The sequence below is a fragment of the Pongo pygmaeus genome, chromosome 13 (assembly GCF_028885625.2).
Source record: "Pongo pygmaeus isolate AG05252 chromosome 13, NHGRI_mPonPyg2-v2.0_pri, whole genome shotgun sequence".
NCBI classification, from domain to species: domain Eukaryota; kingdom Metazoa; phylum Chordata; class Mammalia; order Primates; family Hominidae; genus Pongo; species Pongo pygmaeus.
The window spans coordinates 99,931,740-99,948,695 of record NC_072386.2 but is presented as its reverse complement, the minus strand read 5'-3'; the positions used below and the strand labels follow the sequence as shown (position 1 = coordinate 99,948,695).

The 16,956-nt window shown below is 47.7% G+C and overlaps 1 protein-coding gene across 5 annotated transcripts in view; it reads left to right on the top strand.

The window, feature by feature from the left end:
* Positions 1-6,239: 6,239 nt before the first annotated feature.
* PTPN3 (protein tyrosine phosphatase non-receptor type 3) overlaps positions 6,240-16,956 on the top strand; it is a 123,138-nt gene continuing 112,421 nt past the window's right edge. For 2 of the 5 annotated variants that reach the window (XM_054500347.2, XM_054500344.2), the window contains exon 1: positions 6,772-6,865. The gene's annotated coding sequence lies outside the window, so the exon portion shown is untranslated. Of the gene's footprint in view, positions 6,338-6,771; positions 6,866-16,956 lie in introns of those variants that run through there. The other 3 variants (XM_054500345.2, XM_063649796.1, XM_063649797.1) reach the window with 3 other exon arrangements.

Sequence of the window (16,956 nt, the reverse complement as noted above, 5' to 3'; positions counted from 1 at the left end):
TTAGGGATTACTGAGTATTTCCTTCATCATTGCCAGTTTTTCAAAGCCATGACCACTGTATGACTACTCTACATTACCTGGGTGTTTTCCTCTCTCTTTGTTTTCAGTATACGAACTTTGAAGCTGTGGTTGAGAGACTCCTGACAAACCCATTTTCCCTGAGTTTTGTAAGATGACACCACCCCTTTCAGGGAAGGTGATTGTTTCCGTCAGCTGCAGTTCAGGATGCCAACTTCCACTCTCTGCATGTCTCATCGTCTCAGCTTCTGTTGATGGAAGCGTCCTCAATGCTCTGAGTTTCCAGAGCAGGATCTTAAAGTCCCTAAACTTACGTTTTTTTTTTTCCATGTGGTAGCAAATCCACATGGTGGTTCACAGGTCCATTACAGTCTGGTCCTCTGTCAGTTTTACAGTGTGGACTCCCAAAGAGTGTTTTTCAAACTCCCTCCATCCTTGAGGGTTCCCACAAGTGTCCTTGAAGGTCTGGGAATCATCTGAGTTTATTGTTTAATGTCATCTTTCCATCTCTATGATAATATTAAAAATATATGCATAATCTGGACTGTCTGGCTGACCCCCTTATAGCGGAGGGCTGCTATATAATTTTGGTTCCCTTATTTGAATCTGTATTTACCACCACACTGGCATCAACTGACCACCCCAAGGGAAAGAATTTACTTTTTGATGAGTTGACAAGCACATTTGGCAGCCATGAGGTTGGCTTGGCTCCCTGTCCAGCTGAGACTGAAAGGCTGTCCTTCTTGGGACTAGAGGATGAAGGGAGGACCCTACAGGTTCTGGTGCCTGATACCTCTCTGACTCCATCTCCTGCAGCTTTCTCCCTTGCTTCTTTAATCTAGAGATACTCCCTCAAGGACCTTGGTATCGCCCATCCTATTCTCTCTGACCAGAAGATTCTTCCCCCAGATACCGGCAAGAATAACACCCTCATCTCCTTCAGGTCTTTGCTTAAGTGTTTGCTTAAGAGATTACGTTTCTCAATCCTATTTAAAATTACAACTCTCTGCCCCCCATCCCTCTCCCTACTATACTTACCCTGCTCTTTTTACAATTCATTTATTTATGATGTTTATTGTTCCTTGTACCTTGCTCTATTAGACTGTATGCTCCATGAGAGCAGGGATATTTTTGTTTTGTTCACAGATGTCTCCCAAGCACTTAGAGTAGTGCCTGATACATAGTAGGGTATATAATAAATATTTAATGAATGAATTTACCAGTGTCTAATTGACAACAACCCCTTCATCACTGCTTTTGTACTTATACTAAATTTATCAGTTTAACAGACAAAATCCCTCTTTTACAGTGATAATTTGCAGAGGAAAGCCTTTTATTTTATTTTTTATTTATTTATTTTTTTTGAGATGGAGTCTCACTCTGCTGCCAAGGCTGGAGTGCAGTCAGTGGTGCAATTTCGGCTCACTGCAACCTCTGCCTCCAGGGTTCAAGCGATTCTCCTGCCTCAGCCTCCTGAGTAGCTGGGATTACAGGCATGTGCCACCGCACCCGGCTAATTTTTGTATTTTTTTTAAGTAGAGACAGGGTTTCACTATGCTGTCCAGGCTGTTCTCAAACTCCTGACCTCAGGTGATCTGCCTGCCTCGGACTCCCAAAATGCTGGGATTACAAGCATGAGCCACCTTGCCCAGCCGAGAAAGACATTTTTCAATGGATAAAACATTAGGCTGAAATGTTTGTGTTTCTCAAAGTGAGATCCATCAAGTCCAGGAGCCTCAGAACACAGGCTCAGGGGATGAAGTGTCCTGAATTTGACTAACACTTCTCTAGCATGTTCCTGGCTGACCACCCTCTCGCTCCTGAGCCAGAAATAAACATCTTGCTGTCATTCACCATGCCTGGTGACTCTTTGTCAGTAGACAGGGTGGGCTTCACCCTCCATGAAAGGAGCCTCTCACTTTTTTTTGAGCAATTCTGGAGTAGCCATTTTCCCTCTCTTTACATCATTTTCTTTAGCTTGCCAACTTTTGAATTTGTTTCATTTTTCCAGATTATGAAACAAACATACATAAGATTTAGAGAACTATAAAGACATACAAAAAAATAGACACCCAAAGACTTGAAATTCTCCTAATTTGTAAAAGATAACTTCTGTAGCCTGCCTCTCTGCACATAAATGCAATACTCAGACACACCACCAATAATATTTTGGTGCAGTTTTTCTAGTTTTTGTTCTATGTGTATGCATTAAATTGAAATACAGGAAGTTGCCGATGTTCAACCATTTTGACCCATAAAATGGCAATTTTATATTTATTTATTTGAGACAGAGTCTTGCTCTGTTATCCAGGTTGGAGTGCAGTGGCACAACTAGGACTCACTGCAGCCTCAATTGCCCTGACTCAAGTGATCCTCCCACCTTAGCCTCCCAAGTAGCTGGGACCACACATGGGTGCCACCACATCCAGCTAATTTTTCTCTTATTTGTAGAGACAGGGTCTCGCTACATTGCCCAGACTGGTCTCAAACTCCTGTCCTCAAGCAATCCTCCCACCTCAGCCTCGCAAAGTGCGGGGATTACAGGTGTGAGCCACTGCACCCTGCCTGGCAATTTATAGTTCAACCTACTTAATTCCCACACACCATACCATGTGTATTTTATATCATATTTTTTTAATGTCATTCTAACAGCACCACTTGCCCACGTATTTATGGATTCTCGGGCTCTTCATAAGCTTGCATTAACAGCACAAATAATTGATGAGCATTAGCATCTCAGCTCAGAGCACTGCTTTGTAAATCATTGGAGCAGTACAAGTAGGGCAGACTTCCCAAGTCTTGATGCGAATGACAATCCTCAGTGATTCTTCCAAGAAACTCTTCCTATAAATTCCCTTAGCCAATTGCCTGCATACAGTGCCTGGCACCTGACTTTCTGCCCCAATGGCAGCTTCTGGGAATGCTGCTAATAACTATGTTTAGATGTTCATCTCTTGTTCCTCTTGTACGAATCTGGTCCATTACCTGTGATGTATATTCAGTTTGTAGCATATCTTACTCTCCAATAAAATGATGCTCTTTTGTTTTCTTTGTTGTTATTGTTTTTCACAGTTTCTTCATTTTTCAGCCAGGTACAGTCTACCAGCACTGAGAGAGAGAGCTGACTATATTTTTGAGCTTCACAGGAGGAGGGCTGCTCTTAGGGTCCTGGCTTTCTCTCAGCAAACATCATCAGGACTATCAGCTCTCTGTCATTTCATCACAGAAAAGTCCCTGAGGAGTCCATGGACCAGGTAGTTCCATCATGTTGTGATCCTGCCTCCAAAATGATTGCCCAGAGACGGTAATCTATGTGGGTCCTCTCTGGACCAGTCGATCTGGGACTGAGTACAGCTCTATTCCCAATTGGGCTTTAATTTGCTCTACACTTGGCTGAGTTCAACAATAGCCTAAGAAGACTATGTGCCCATTCAAAAGCCCCATTTACATAAGGTTTGGGAGCTTATGATATAAGATAACTGTCATTGGTAATAATAACCTTATGTCACTCCAGGTGCAACAGCTTAAAAGGATAGACTTTAACATTTTGGCCCCAAGAATAAAACAGTAACAGGAGACTAGAACATTTAAAAGTAATCTGTAGCCTACAAACACATCAAAGGGTAGAGAAAATAAGGCAAAAAACCCCACAAAATTAAATGACATATAGCTTCTGTTATCATCAATACATGGTAATCTACTAAACAGAGAGGCAGTGTGTCCTAAAACCTAACACCCTGACTTTGAGGTCAGATTGACTTGTGTTCTTAACAGCTGTGAACAGCCCCTAGATTGTTTTCTCTTCTGTAAAACTGAGCTAAAACACCCACTCTGTAGAGTGATGGTAAGGATTAAAAAGAGAATATATATAAAATATTCATCATACTTGAACTTGATAATAGCAGTTATTGTAACTAGATATACACAAAACAAGAATTTTTAATTTGATCTTTTAAATGCTTATTATTGCAAACATGTCATTGTGACATTAATAAACTTTAAAAAAACACCCAAACTTACTACTCCAAAAAAATGACTAGTTAATTTTCCCATATTTCCTTCTAGTCTTGGTGAATGTGTCAACACCATGTTTATACAATCTATTTGTGTTTTTAGCTTTTTTTTTTTTTTGAGACAGAGTCTCGCTCTGTCACACAGGCTGAAGTACAAATGGTGCCATCACAACTAACTGCAGCCTTGACCTTCTGGGCTCAAGAGATCCTCCCACCTCAGCCTCCCATGTAGCTGAGGCCACAGGTGCATGCCACCACACCTGGATAAGTTTTTTTTGTAAAGATGGGGTCTTGCTATGTTGCCCAGGCTGGTCCCGAACTCTTGGACTCAAGCTACCTTCTCACCTGGATCTCCCAAAGTGCTGGGATTACAGGCATGAGCCACCTCACCCGACCTGTTTTCTGCGTTTTTTTTTTTTTTCATTTAACATTGTACGGTAAGTTTTCCCTGCTGCAACATGGTCTTTTTAACTTAGTGTAAGATAGTTATTATTTCAACTAATATACCATAACCTAATTAATCATCCCTCTGTTATTGAGTACTTAGTTTGTTTCCAATTTGGGGAGTATTCTTTCATTTTGTTCCTGCTTCTGTTATGGTGATTTAAAACGCATGATTTTTTAAATATTTAGGTCTTTCCTTTAGGTGTAAGCATGTTCCTAGCTCAAATTTGAGGGCATCGTTTAAGCTAACAGCTGTTAGCTGTGGGAAAAGAAAAGGTAGTTTCAGTCTAGGGGTCAGCAAATAAAGACAACTTCGAAAATTCACATATCCTCCGTTGACCTCGGTTTCCTCATCTCAGCAGTTGGCAAACTGGCATGAGGATGACGGCTGATTTTGGTAGGCACTCAAGAAATGGATCTTTAAGGTGGTCTACACACGTTCACGTTCCTTATGTCATTCAACTTCCACTCGGGGGCCCAGATCGAAGCGTAGGTATTCACAATGGTTGAAGCACAGAGAATAAGGCAGTGGGGAAAGGACAGAGAATGCCTCCTGCTGAGCCCGGGGGCGCTGGGTGGAGCTCTGAGGGGGGCGTCGCCTGCCCCTCCAGGGGGCTCCTCCTTCCGGGGGCTCCGGCCCCGCCCGGCTCCGAGCATGCCCAGTGCGCTCCCCGCCCGTCCGAATGGTGCTGAGCGGGCGCCGCGGCTCCAGGTTTTGCTGGCGACTCGAGGCCGGGCCGGGCCGGGCCGGGCGGGGCGCGGGCGGTCCTGCCCCTGGACTCCGGGCTCCGTCGGAAATCCCCCCCACGCGACGCACGGGCGGCATCCGCTGCAGCGGCGCTATCCCGGGACGTGCGACTCCGGGACAAGGACCGAAATGAGGTTCCAGGGGCTGCCGGGGCCTCAGTCTATCCCTGGAACGACTGCCCCCAGGACGTGGCACCCAGGCCCGACTGGAGGGTTCCAGCCATCTCTGCATCCCTTCGTTCACATATTCAACAAATAATGTTTGAGCGCCTAGTGTGTGCCAGACGGTGTTGCGGCGGGGGGGGGGTCACTGCAGTAAAGACAAGCAGAGCTACAGCCCCAAAGCTGACATTTAGGAGGGAAATACAACATGAGAATTAAACAAATCGGAGGAAAAGCCAAAGTGACCGACCTCATCTGCTCCTCTGCCTCCTTGCCGTTCCCTAAGCGGTCCGGCGCTCTTTTGGGTCTTTGCACTGGCTGTTCCCTCGGCCAGGAATGCTCTTCCCCGCTTATCTACGTGGCTGAAATACCACTATCACCTTCTCAGTGTCACCCAATCAGACCGCCCATCAGCTCAAGGGCCCTATCCGACCGCTTCACTGAAAATTCACTGCTTACTTCCAGCCCCAAATCTCCTGACCCTGCTTTTTCCTCTTAGAACTTATCACTTTCTAATATAATGCATAGTTTGCTAATTTGCTGTTTATCTGTTACCTGTCCCTCTTTCCCCAAACTCCACTGGGGGACAGAATTTTTGTCTATTTGTTCCCCACGCGAGAAAAACCAGAATAGGTGTTCAATAAATATTTGCTGAAAATGGATAAATCATGTTAAATGCTATGAAGAAAACAGAGTACATGGAGTGGCCAGGAGCAGAGGGCTAATCGAGGAAGGTGGTCAGGAAAGGCCTCTCTGAGGAGGAGACCTTTGTACAATGAGAAGGCGCCGGCCACGTGAAAAGCTGGGCAAGGACGTCCCACAGAGGGAAAGGCGGGCGCCAATATCCTGAGGTTAGTGAAGTTCGAGTGTTTGATGGACAAAAAGGTGCTCTAGGATCCGCAGGAAGGCAGGTGTGAGATGAGACAGAAGTGGGAAGCAGGAGCACCGATCAGGTAGGGGTCCCACGAGCCTTGGGGAGGTTTAACCAGGGAAGCTTACTAGTGCCAAGGGACGAGCACTGGACTGGAAGTCAGCGGGACCTCAGCTCAACCGCGCACTCGTCGTGCAAGACTCCTCATTTCAAAGTTTCTTTGGGCGCCGACTTCTTGCCTTCCCTAGGCATGAAATCACTGAGGGCCTGGCACACAGTAGGTGCCCAGTCATGGCTGTGGAACGAATGGCTGCATGCATGCGCCAGGGAACTCAGGACCTGCCCGGAGCTCCGCGGAGAGCCCCGGTGGCCCTAGGAGATGCGTCGGGGAGCGCCAGCCCAGGGCGGGGGCGGGAGAACACCGCAGGCCGGCCCGGACGCCCGCCCCCCGCCCGGCGCGCGGGCCCGTCGCGGCCAGCCCGACCGGCGGGAACCGCCCGCGGGCGGCACTGGGCATGCTCAGACGGCGGCCAGGTCGCGCCGCGAGCGAGCTTCCGCGCCGCCCGCACGCGCGACCTACCTGGGCGCTCCGCGCCCCCGGATGCTGCAGGTACGGGCCCGTGCGACCCCAGCGGGCCGGGGGCAGGGCGCGGGGCTGCCGGTGGCCGGGGTCGCGCTCGGCGCCACCCCGCCCCCACCCGTCCCTGGGGCGCGCGGCGGACGCGCGGGCGGGCTGGCGGGTGCGGCTGCACCGGGATCCCCGCACCACGTCGGGGCGGGGAGGGGGCGCCCCGCTGCGCTCACCTGGCTGGGCCGGGGCGGGAGGGCGCGGGCGGGGCGCCGGGTGGGGCTCGGCCGGGGCGGGCGGGCGGCCGGGACGCGGCGCCGGAGCGTGGGCGTGCGCTCCAGCCAGGCAGGGGCGGGCGCAACCCGCGGAGCCCGTGCGGCCGGCACCCCCGGAGGACCCCGTGCCGCCGCGACCCCGGCTCGGGGCACCGAGGGGGCGCACAGCCCGCGGGGAGCTAGCCGAGAGCGGCGGCCAGCGCTCGGCTCCCAGGGCGAATCCGCCTCTCGGCTTTCAAAGATGGCATTTCCTGGGCCTGGCACGAAACTCCAGCGCCAATAAATCCTCCCCGTTCCGCGGGCGATATGGAATGATTTATCAGGTACCTGCGGTGAGACAGCTGCAGAGGGGGGAGTGTATGTGAGAGTGCCCAGCCCCCCCGAAATTCCCATTTTCAGCTACCTAAACTTACTGAGAAGTTGCGGTTGCCTTAAAAATTCATGGGAAGTTGAGACAACTTGACACCTGGATTTTCCAAGCTGGTGGAAAGAGCTTGTGACTTGGAAACTGGAGACCTCCGTTCAAGTTGGGCTCCCCCTTGGCCAGCTGGTGACATTGGGCAAGTTGTTTAACCTCTCTGGTCCTCAGTTTCCTCCCTTGCAAACAGCTGGTAATAATGCCCACCTCGCTGGGTTGTTGAGTGGATTAAGTGGGATAAATTATGTGGAGGTGTTTGGCACCGTGCCCGGCACAAAGCTAGCAAGCAGTTGGCGTGATGTGAATTTAATTCGTTTAGAGACCCTCGTGGCTCTCATTTCAGCAGGAAATTTGAATTAGGAAACCGTCTTCAGGGCCTAGTGGTGCAGTGACAGACCCTGTCTCTGTGCCCAGGAGAACTTCTGCCGAAGTCAAGGCCTTCGGAAAAACAATTTAGCCGAATTGTAATCAGAGAGCATCTCCTTTAAAAGCAGTTTTATACATTCAGAAACTCCAGAAGTTGGCAGTTTGGCTTCACTTACAAAAGAGCTGTTTTGCAAGATGATGCATCTTGCAAATGTTTAAGCAGATGATGGGAGAAAGTACAGCCGGCTAAGGAAGATTTCTGTTTTAAAAAGCTCCCAAATCCAACTTTAAGTGATTATTTAGATCAGGGTTTCTCAGCCTTGCACTATTGACATTTGGGGTTTGATAATTCTTTGTGTCCTGGGCGTCGTAGGGTTTAGAAGCATCCCTGGTCTGTAAATTCCAGTAGCAATTCCTGTCCCCCAGTTGTTCCAATCAAAAATGCCTCCAGTATTGTCAGATGTCCCCTAGGGAGCAAAATGCCACCCCCGCACCCCTTTAGAACCACCAATTTAATTCTTGCTTTCTGTCATTAGCCCAAGTTGTTTGAGAATTTCATCTTGTGCTTTTGTAATAACTAACCTTTGCGTAGCCTTATAGAACTTACAGAGTACATTCACCTGTATCATCTCATTTAATCTTTACAACTCCCTTGTGAGGCTGGTGTCACTCCCATTTTACAGATGAGAACATGGAGGCTCTGAGCAGCCAATTATACAGTATGTGGTAGAGCTGGGGTGTAACCCAAGTCTCCTGGTTCCAAGGGCAGGTCTTTTTCTTCTGCATCAAGCTGCCTGTCCCTTTGTTGTATGGAGGAGGCTTTGATATGGATGACTTTCCGGATGATTAAATCAAGATGTGAAGTATATTGGAAGTTGGAAACTTTTCTGAGATTGACTAGTTGAAAATTAACAACAGTAAGCTATTATCTGACAGAGTAGGCCATTCTAGTTAAATATTCTAGTTTATAGCGAGCTCCCATAAATCCCACATGCAGTTAATGGAATACCAATTTGCAGAGAATTAGAGTAGAATAGAACGTGCCTAATACTCTGTATTGATCCTGTGTTGTCTCTGGTGATTTGCCATCTCCTAAAAAGGGACTCATATATGCAAATTAGACATTAGCTGGGGAATATAAAAGGTCAAGTTACTGAAGGCATTTCAGAGTAGCTGAGGCATTTATTGAACTTCTATATGGCAGATGTAGTGCTGAGTGGGGATGTGGCGTGCACCCCAGAGAATCCAGGTTGCCTGCATCCACTTCCCTGTAGGAAAGGGCAGGCCCTGGTCAGGCCAGACAGGTGGTGGGCCCTCAGACAGCTTGGGGCAGGAGAAAAAGCCCAAGCTACCATGGAAGCAGATTCAGGATCCCTTATCATATCATCAGTCATGTCTCTGACCCCTCGATTCATCTTTTATCATATAGAAGATACTCTGGTAGTTTTAAGCATTCTCATTCAAGTCTCAGAGACCTGGTTAGGGAGGCAAGGTCAGAGACAAATCTTATCCCTGGAAAAAGTTGGGGCTCCGAGGTGGTAATTGGCTTCAGAGAATTGAGAGCAACGCTTTGTTGGCTGTGAACTGGAAGGTTTCACACACAGTGGGGTTTGGTGCTGCCAAACCCCACCCTGTTCCCCACCTTGCAGATAAGGAAACTGAGCTGGCAAAGGTAGAGTGGGGCCAGGAGCAAGAGGGACCAATTTTGACCTTCTGAACTACAGGTCCAGGCACACAAGAGACATTTTCTAGGACAGGCATAACCTACCAGAAGGGCTCAGCTTTGGGTATGGGAGGGAGTGAGAAGACATGGCACCCTGCCTTTCCCCAACCCTCAGGGTTTGTGGTGGTTGAGAAGAGACCAGCAATTTGTGGTCCCTACATCTTTCCCCAGGAGAGCTCACCTTCCAGCATTGCGGTCTTGGAAAGCAGGGACAATGCCTCTTTATCTTTTCCCAAGATCTGTTGTAGAAGCTGGAATGCTGAAGGCACCCAGCACATACCCTGGTCTGGAAGGGCTGGTGGGGGTGGGATAGCCTACCCAAGCATCAGCTCTTCATACCAACTCTAATAGAGACGGGAGGAGACCAGGTCAGTGTCCAACTGCTCTTGGCTGGGTCCAGGTGACCTCAGAGCCTGATCTTATAGGTGTCTTCTTTCCTCTGGCAGAGAAGGATCTGAGAAGTGCTTGGTAAGCCCCTGGCTGAAAACTGATTTGGTAATGGGTTCTAAGACCCAGAAGTCTGGCATCTCCAGAGCTTCTGCTTGTGTGTGCACCTGAAGCTTCCCACTGCCCCCAGGTTAACTTGTTATTCTAAGACCAGGTGTGAGCACAGATTTAACAGCAAATTGAGACATTTATTGAGTCTCTACCATGTATTAGGCCATAGGGCTACAGAGGTGAACGCTGAACCCCTGCCTTGGAAGGATTCATGGTGGATTTGGAAAGACAGTTTGTATATGTGTATGTGTGTCCCCATCCATCTGTCCATGGTCCTGTAAGTACTTTAAAAGGATAAGCTAGATGCAAGAGACACCAGAGGATGCAGCCATTCATTCTGATGGGCATCAGGAGACACTGTGGGGAGTAGTTCTAACCATGGGGAAAAGTTAGTTCTAACTTCAAGGCATAATTCGAATTAAGCCTCAAAGTTAGGAACCAGATGGCATTTGGGGCAGGCAAAACAGCAGGGGCAAAGGCATGAAGAGACTTTGTGGATCGTAGGCGTGGTGACCCTTCTCCAAGTCCAACCTGGTCTCGAACTCCTGGGCTCAAACAGTCCTCCTGCCTTGGCCTCCCAAAGTGCGGAGATTATAGGTGTGAGCCACCGCACCCAGCCAAGTCCAGCCTCTTGGTGTTCACTAATAAAGAACCCACCTGCTGTGGTTAAGGTCTGCCTTATCTCTGTACATGGGCCAGGCCTCACCCAGCCCAGGGTTAAGTGCCTATTCTCCTTGTTTTTACCTGGATGGGAGCGATGCCACTGTGTTGTCTTTGAGGCAGGAGTAACTTCTGCAGGGATGCCTCTGGTTTTAGTTATCAGCATAATCTGTACTTATTGGTTGCCACACACTGTTGTGAATGCTCTCCAAATATTAACTTAATTCATTTAATCTTCACAGCAACCCTGTCGCCAGACTGCCTCCCAGGTACAAGTAGGTGGGGGCTGAACTCCTCTACCCAGTGTATGTCCCTCTGTGGGTGATGCTCTGATTGTGGCCCAGCCTCCCCCTGGCTGCCTTTACATAGATGTGCCGGGAAACAGCCCGGTCTGAATTGCAATGGAGCACTGACCCCATTTCCTTTAGGGGACCGGCAGGACTCTGCTGACTGCGTTTTCTGAACCAAAGAGTGGGATCTGTAGTGTGAAAAAAGAATGTGTGTGCCACTGCTTTGTGCAAGAGGAGGCCTGAGAAGTGTTTGGATACTGAGAGAGTGGAATTTTTGAAACATTTTGATGGTTTATGTGGAAAGTTAGGACAGAGGATTTGAAATTGGGATAGTCCTGGAAAATTCAGGCCCCATGATTTACTGTTAGGATACACAAGCTTTCAGTAAATGTTTAAGCAGTGTAGAGTGAAGTGAATTTTTTTTACTGAGCCCCATAGGGAACAAACGGTGCATTTTAGCCTCAAAATCTGACTGATTCCTTCCAGCCCCATTTTACAGATGGGGTGAGAAAACTGAGGCTCAGAGAGACGAAGTAACCACCAAAGGGCACAGTGTTTGTAAGCAGTGCAGCCGAGATTTGTCTTTTTGGTTTTTTTTGTTTGTTTGTGTTTTAAATGTAGAGAAAGGATCTCGCCATGTTGCCAGGCTGGTCTTGAATTCCTCGGCTCAACTGATCTTCCTGCCTCGGCCTCTCAAAGTGCTGGAATCACAGGCATGAACCACTGTGCCTGGCTGCAGCCAACATTTGAACCCAAGTCTGTGCCTAGACAAATCATCTGTTGTCAAAGTCAAATAAAATATAAAAACAGATATTTCTCTAAATTTAAAATGTTTTGCTTGGGAAGTAAGAATAATTTGGGAAATCTATACAGACCAGGTGGTCTTTGGTTTGGAAAACAAAGAGAAGGTTGGGAGTTTTATTAGAATGAGAAATGTTATGTATTGTTTTGAAAAAAGTCCATCGGCACTAGAGAAGCTCTTCGGGAGCTGGCAAGCTCTGATTGTTGCATGATGGTGGTAGATAAAACTAGTCTTAGAGTCACACCAATTTGTTTCAGTAGTTATTAAATAAAACTGGTTTTAGGTTATAACAGGCAGTTTTAGCAGCCAGGCTTGCAGAGAATTATATTTTTGGAGCAATGTTATGTGCCCTGAGTATTTTTCCCCTGGCCTCTCGACTCTGATTTAGTTGGGCATGACAATAATGACCCAAATTGTATAATCAACTTCCACCCTGTAAAATGAGGATCATAATTTCACCTATTCCCTTTAAGTTGACTGTTGTCAATGAGCTAATGTGGAAAACTAACTAAGGCAAAACTTGGCATAGAAAAGGGGTCCCTCGCTTTGTGGTCAGACCCCTGACCCTCCAGACAAGTGCTTTGATCTGTGTTCAGTGCTGAGAGTCGCTGTGGGTGAGTGAAGGTCCCTCCTCAGCCAGGACCACAGGTCCTGGTTCTCAAGACTGAAGGGATGTTCCAAGAGGGAGCATCCAGGACTGTACAGGGGCTGTGGCTGCCTGAATGCTGTGCTGATGAGGGGCCCCTGGCGTAGGAGTGGGGTTGGAGACCAGGCCCATGCATGTCACCTCCCTCAGCCACATCAGCTCAAGGGCTAGCCCAGAGGTTCTTAGTGAGGGAGGCAGCAACCAGCTCCATCGGCTGTCCTTTGACCACCAGCCACTATTGGGCCTGGGGAGGGAAGGTTGGCCTCTGAGCTCAGTCTTCCCCACTGGCTCCCCCCAGTCCCCTCCCCTGGTCTGGTTCTCAAATGCATTCATGGTTCTTGTAGAAGATAAAGTGTCAGGGAACACAAGAAAAATTATGCACGATGCTTCTCATGAAAGCAGCTGGTCTACTGTCAGCACTGCCACGATCTGCACATGCCCTCTCCTGCTTCCAGTGGATTCTCTACTCCACAGATGGGGAAGTCTTCCATACACTCCTATTTCTCTCAAAATGAAGACAAAGCTGATCTCTCAGCATCTCCTGCAGGCCCTATGTTCATGCTCTTTGAACCCTCACCTCACCGTGCTCCTTCCTGCTGCAGGGACTGCAGGAGCCTGGGACCTTCTCCCCCTCCCCACTGATTACTTCATCCTGTGGGTCTCAGCTCCATGATTGCAGAGCCTTTGCTCACCTTCCTGACTTGAGTTAAATTGTTGCTATAAATGTTCATGCCACCAGATCTCTCTCCATTATAGCACTTTTCCTAGTGGCAATCTTGCAGTTAATTAATGTAATTATTTGTATTAGTACCTGTCTCCCAGCTACACTGTAAGCTGTGTGAAGGCAGGGTCTCTTTTTTAAAAAAACTTTTTCTAAGTTTTATTTTTTTCTCTTAATGTTTTATTTTGATCCAATTCAGACCCATAGGAAGATTGTAAGAATAAATCAAAGAAGTCCCATAAATTCTTCACCCAGATTCCCCAAACATTACCATTTTATTCTTTTTATTTTATCCCTGTGTGTATATATATATATCTATCCTGAACCATTTGAGGTTTATTTATCAATGCCTCCTTTCCCCCTGCATATATTTCCTAAAAGCAATGATATTCCATAACTACAATACAAATTTTAGAATCAATAAATTAATATTGATACAACATTGTTTAATCTATAAACCTTAAGTTTTATATACTTTTTTTGTTTGTTTTTGTTTTTGTTTTTGTTTTTGAGAGAGAGTGTCCCTCATTCTGCCACCCAGGCTGGAGTGCGGTGGTGTGATCTCAGTTCACTGCAACCTCCGCCTCCTGGATTCAAGCAATTCTCCTGTCTCAGCCTCCCGAGTAGCTGGGATTGCGGGCATATGCCGCCATGCCTGGCTAATGTTTGTATTTTTTGTGGTGACGGGGTTTCACCATGTTGGATGCTGGTCTCGGACTCCTGACCTCAAGTGATCTGCCTGTCTCAGCCTCCCAAAGTACTGGGATTACAGGCCCAAGCCACTGCGCCTGGCCTAGATGTTAAGTTTTGCCAGTTGTCTTAGTGATGTCCTTTTTTATAGCAAAAAAAAAACTCTTATAAATGGGTTGCGTACAGTTGCCATGTCTCATTAGTTTCCTTTAAACTAAGACAGTTCCCCAATTGTTCATTGTCCTTCAGGACCTTGACTTTTTTTGTTATTGTTGTTCCGAGATGGAGTCTCGCTCTGTCGCCCAGGCTGGAGTGCAGTGGCTCAATCTCGGCTCACTGCAGCATCCGACTCCTGGGTTCAAGCAATTCTCCTGCCTCAGCCTCCCGAGTAGCTGGGATTACAGGCATGTGCCACCACGCCTGGCTAATTTTTTGTATTTTTAGTAGAGACGGGATTTCTCCATGTTGGTCAGGCTGGTCTCGAATTCCCGACCTCAGGTGATCCTCCCACCTCGGCCTCCCAAAGTGCTGGAATTACAGGCGTGAGCCACCGTGCCCAGCCGGACCTTGACGTTTTTGGAAAGTACAAGCCAATTATTTTGTAGAATGCCCCTCATTGAGTCTGTTTTAACTCACTATTTTGTCCCCAGTGCCAAGCACATTGCCTGGACCATCAAATGCACTCAGTAAATATTTGTTGAATGAGGAGAAGGAGAGATGGAAGGAGGTGCAAGGGGAAAAGTCAGCAGGTTTTCTGCTTTCTTCCAGCCCCATGCCTTTCCCTGCTAAGTGTATTTTTTTTTTTTTTTTTTTTTTGAGATGGAGTCTTGCTCTGTCACCCAGGCTAGAGTGCAGTGGTGCGATCTCAGCTCACTGCAGCCTCTGCCTCCTGGGTTCAAGTGATTCTCCTGCCTCAGCCTCCCAAGTAACTGAGATTACAGGTGTCCACCACCACGCCCGGCTAATTTTTTGTATTTTTAATAGAGATGAGGTTTTGCTATGTTGGCCAGGCTGGTCTAGAACTCCTGACCTCAAGTGATCCACCCACCTCGGCCTCCCAAAGTGCTGGGATTATAGGCATGAGCCACCCCACCCGGCCTGGATTTTGTTATTTAGTTGCAGTCATACTATATACAGGTTTGAATCCTGCTATTTTTATAACAAAGCTTTCCCCCAAAAAGAGAGGCTTCCTGAGAAGATAGTGAGCCTGCTGTCCTTGCAGGTATACAAGCAGAAGCCAGATGATGGTTTGGCAGGGATACTGGAAAGGCAAATGGAACATTTGATGAGGGGTGAGACTCATCAGGCTGGGAGTCCCTGCTAATCCTGGGTAGCCTTCTCTAACTGCAGCTCTGACTTCACAGGCCTAGGGCCCCAAGAACAGTGCAACTAGAATTTATCATCCCAACCAGAACAATTTGAGAATAAAAAGGGGTGCTATTAATAATTGCACGTGACTGACGGGCCTCAGCCGGGACTGCCCTAGGTAAATCTGGATGTGCTGTCACCCTATTTAAGAGTGACTTTGAGGTTGAGATCAGTGCAGGGTGAGCTAGCATGGAAAACCCTCTAGCACTAGGAATCTTCTACCTGGATAAAGACAAAACTAACCTCTGCATGGCCTGCAGGCCTGATGTTTGTGGCTTTGGTCCCCACACCTCTGTGGTCCCACCTCCAGTAGGATGCCATTCCCCAGCTTTGTGCCTGCCACACCGGCCTTTTGTCAGCTCTCACCTCACTATGGTACCTTTCTGCCACAAGGACTGGCAGAGTCTGGAACCTCACTCACATACCCAGGCTGGATGGAGGAGCAGGGACAGAGTTTATGATAGATGGACAGGGAAATGAACAAGCCAGCTGTGCTTCCCACTGACCAATTTCTAATAGAATTTAAGAGCCAGGGTGTGTAAGCAAAGAAGGGCAGGAGGCGGGAGTCACCCTAGACCTTATCTTCTTTCCTCTAGTGCTCACACTTCCACCTCTTCTTCCTGCACCAACGCCCACATCCCTGTTCCAGCCCTAGTTCTGAGATCATGACTAAGTCGCTGACCTTTGGCAAAGGCAGGGAAGCAGGTGGCATTGGGGACCCAGGCAGAAGAGGATGGGCATTGGATGAACAGTAGGTGCAGACAGGGACTTGGATGCAGAGAAACCAGGCGGGAAACCAGCATCTAGGGATCCCAGTAACAAGGTCACTACAGGGCCATTTATCAGGAAGCCTAGATTTGTAATATCAAGTGCCCAGACACTCGGTCAAGGGGTCAGGCTCTGGGATCCATACAGTCTGGTTCTTTAACTTATTTTCTGCCTAGAAAAAAATACAAACCTTGCCTTCCTGGATTAAAAATTATTATAGGATGAAAATGTGAAGATAATGGAGCTATTTTCTGGGAAGCATCCCAGTCATGTGAACTTTAAGAACACTGTCCAGTGCAGTCGTGTTTTTATTACTCTAGGCATCAGCAGCTTTAATGGAAAAGCCAGTTAGTAAAGGAATGTTCCAGTTCTTAGAATGCAAGATACTAGTACTGCTGAATGTTGGAAAGATTTTCTGGTTAACTGTGTTATTAGATTTTACTGCTTAAAAATGTACTTTCAGCCCGGTGCGGTGGCTCATGCCTGTAATCCTAGCACTTTGGGAGGCAGAGGCGGGTGGATCACCTGAGGTCAGGAGTTCGAGACCAGACTGGCCAACATGGCAAAACCCCGCCTCTACTAAAAATACAAAAAATTAGACAGTGCTGGTGGGTGCCTGTAGTCCCAGCTACTCGGGAGGCTGAGGCAGGAGAATCACTTGAACCCGGGGTGTGGGGGAGGAGGTTGCACTGAGCCAGATCATGCCACTTCACTCCAGCCTGGGCAAAAGAGCGAGATTCCATCTCAAAAAAAAAAAAAAAAAAAAAGTACTTCCCTCCTCCCTCCAACCCCACACAGCTGCTTAAAAGCATTTCGTTTGGGATCACTTTTTACAGGACAGGTCACAGTGTCAGAACTGGAAGTGACCTTAGAAAAGCCTTTTCTGGCTCCCTCTTTTGTGGATGGAG